Consider the following 3,705-nt stretch of genomic DNA (forward strand, 5'->3'; position numbering starts at 1 on the left):
ATAATTCTGAAATGGATCAATCTGCACAACGACTACTTTCACTGTCGCTACTTTCACTATATTTTGATGATAATACTTTTCTACTTTCACTTGAGGAACATTTTGAATGCAGGACTTTTACTGTAACAGAGTATTCCTACACTCTGGTACTTCTACTTTTACTCAAGTACAAGATCTGAGTACTTCTACTTTTACAAGACCTGAGTACTTCTACTTTTACAAGACCTGAGTACTTCTACTTTTACTCAAGTACAATATCTGAGTACTTCTACTTTTACAATACCTGAGTACTTCTACTTTTACTCAAGTACAAGATCTGATTACTTCTACTTTTACTCCAGTACAAGATCTGAGTACTTCTACTTTTACTCAAGTACAACATCTGATTACTTCGACAACCTCTGATTAATGGTTGATTTCCAAATGTTCTGTTGGTGCGTGGATGATAAAATAATAGTGTTTGATTGTATTGCCTTACGTATGCAGCTATTGGCCTGTGTTTAGAAACATAATTAAACATACCATGGACACACATTCAAACAATTTTCTATTTATTAAACATTGCAGATGAACAATTAACAAGTCATACAGCTAAAGAAAACTACAACAATAATGTTCTGTATGATGATATCATGGAACCTGGAATTTGAACACACACCACTTAACAATAACCAATAAACTTAACAATAAACAACTGAACTGCTGTCCACTTTAGGGTAGGGCCCTTAAAGCATCCAGTGCTGCAGACAGTCCAGCAACATGTAATGTAATGTATGAACACGTTGATTGCAATTCAGATACAAAAACAACTCGCCTGTGTTGACTTTGTTTGCATGTATGGCTGTCTCCCTGTGTTATTCCGGTAGTCTGCCAATTTCTCCTGCATGAAAAGAGTCAAGTCGAATTATTTTCCATGGTCTACTCGGATTTGGTCCCACATTCCATATCGTAGGACAGCACTCCTGCAAAACAGCAATACAAAAGTCTTATGACATGTAACAGAATTTCATGTTTGTTATTACAACCTAAGCATTGCTAAAGCGAATTGTGTACGCAGTTAAAATGTTGATCTCATCAATCAATTACCAAGTAACGTACAATATACAGTGGTTACCTGTCAGTAGTTTTCGATTTACAATATTTTTCCCAAATAAAACTGTTCAAATAAAGCTACAATTAGCCATTGTGTTTTTATTTAGCTAAATGTTTACTAAATTATTTACTGTCTGCTGTTTGCAACCTTTTTATTAGGTTATTATTATAACAGAAACAGGGCACTGAAACTTACTGGTAAACCTCTTGATATATGGTCAGGTTGTTTTTCACTGGCATGGTGGAGTGGTTTACAATGTTGCTGGAGAATCCGTCCACGGCAAGGATGTGGGTCACCCCATACATCACCAGTTTCTCGTTTTGGTCAATGTGCAATTTGTGACCCATGTACTCTGCACTGTATGGCACTGGATTTAAATTTCTTAATCTCTGAGGAATTAAACACAATGTTATTGTTCTCACAATATGTTCACAGCAATGTACAATACAGGAAAATCTAGATGTTTTTTAATAATACCTACACGATACCGATCTGCATGATATGGCTGGTTAGTTTCTCTGAGGACACGACTAACACGCCCCTCTGATGCTCGGATTCCTTTTGAAGCCAGGTAACCAGTCATCATTTTTCTTCCATATGTTGGTCCAGTCTGAATTTGTAAACACAAAACAAAAACTAAATAGGACCAATGTACGTTTTAACCGTTTGTTTTTTAGTTCTAATTGAAACCAAAAAACCCCAGAAAAGTTATCTCATTATTATTTACACAATTATGTCCAAAGTTATTAGTGAGTATTTCTGTCACATCATTGTTAAGCCTCAACTCAGCTCCTACGTCTCAAAGAAAACCCATAATTCAGGGCTCGTTACATTTGTTTATATTGTGAGAATAATCAATATACAAATGAAACCGGAACTTTAGTCCACTGATGTATTGTTCCCCCACGGACAAATATCGGAGGTAGTAGCTTCCGGAACCGGAATTTGCATTGTTTTTATCATTCACAGTGGGATGTAGCATATCAAGCAGCATTAGTGAAGAGATGGATAAAAACGCGTGTAGTTACATACTAAACACACCGTCTCCAACTGCCACTCATCGATGCTAACATATCAACTGTTACTATATGGTTAACTATCATGTATATAGCTATTTAAATGTTTATGAATGGATGTTTAGCTACGTCAATAGAGGGCAACGGAATATGACGCCGCCAACCAATGGGAGAAGACTGGAAGTACCAGAGTTTATAATCGGAGCTGACACGTTTATACGGCCCCTCTCCCGTCACAGCCTCAGAGGAACGTCATGTTTACTATAATTAAAACCCTGTCAATTTTACAAGAAGTTTCTTGGATTCTTTCTGGCCATTTACTCCTCCCAGCATTCCGATCGTGCAGTGACACGTCCTAAAATCATAAATCTTTCGATTCGATTTATGATTATAAAATTATAAAAGTAGGGTAGACATGTGGAGATTATCCGACTGAACAAAACGTGATCCGTCTCTTAAATGTGTGTCAACCACAGACATTATTTCGAGCTATTTTCTAAAATCCTATGGCGAAATTACATTGCTTTTTTGTCGAGGGAACCAGAAGGAACTTACTTCCGGGTTTTAGGACGCTTCACTACACCACTCTATTACTATGAAGTAATAAGTACAGTACTTGAGTAAATCTACGTAATTACTTTACATCACTGAATTAAGCCATAGGCCTACCTCACCTCAACAGCTGCTTTAGCAACCTCTACTTCCAGTTGGGAATCGTGCACTCGCTCTCTGCCTATACCATTTTGGGTACAAAAGCGACGGATGTTTGTTTGGGAGAACCCTTTTGTTAAGCCACATTCATACTGGAGATGATCGGATATATTTTGATCAGTATAACCATCTTTTATCATACTTTGTATAACTTCTCTGTAGGCCAACAAACTGGACTCCATTATTATTAATAAGGAGGGTGATATTTCCTGCGATCAAACTTTCCTGTCATGCGCACAGCAGTCCTGGTGTAAATTGATGGTACATTTACGGCACCATGCCGTAAATGTACCCTGTGTAATGCACACATTACCGCCAAGAACGACTTGTCGGACACGGCGATAGCAATATATTGTTAACAATAAAAACGGAGATGGAGTCATACTTTCTTTTCAGAGGCAGCCAGCGAGTTACTCTTAAAATAGACGACATGCGCGTCGACAGAATCAGCCGCATTTTTCAGGTATTTTTAAGGGATCCGTGATTAATTATTGATTGAACAGGCACATGGTGTGTTAACGTGTAACAAGCTAACCTTGTTTCAATAGCAATAAAGCTACGAGTCATCTGGACGAGAGAGTCAGTTAATCATTCAATTTAAAAACAAAACAATATTTAGATATCACATTGTAAATGGGGAAGGATATTATTAGGATGTTATCGGATTTTATTCTTAATTTTGTGCACAAAATAGACATGGCATGAAAAGATGTGAAAAGATTCAATGATAATTATTGTATATGAACTGTTTTACACAAATAGCTGCATAACTATAATTGAACTTTTCAGAAGCGAAGCAAGAAAAAACTTCAACAACTTAAAAACAGCATTTACTTGGTGACAGCCCTGAGACAATTTAGTCGTACAGTCCAGCAAGACATTTAT

At 37.0% G+C, this 3,705-nt stretch overlaps 1 pseudogene; it reads right to left on the bottom strand.

Moving 5' to 3' along the window:
* Window positions 1-630: 630 nt before the first annotated feature.
* Window positions 631-3,002, bottom strand: LOC139434238 (uncharacterized; annotated as a pseudogene).
* Window positions 3,003-3,705: the final 703 nt, after the last annotated feature.

Source organism: Pseudochaenichthys georgianus, chromosome 1 (genome assembly GCF_902827115.2).
Source record: "Pseudochaenichthys georgianus chromosome 1, fPseGeo1.2, whole genome shotgun sequence".
NCBI lineage: Eukaryota > Metazoa > Chordata > Actinopteri > Perciformes > Channichthyidae > Pseudochaenichthys > Pseudochaenichthys georgianus.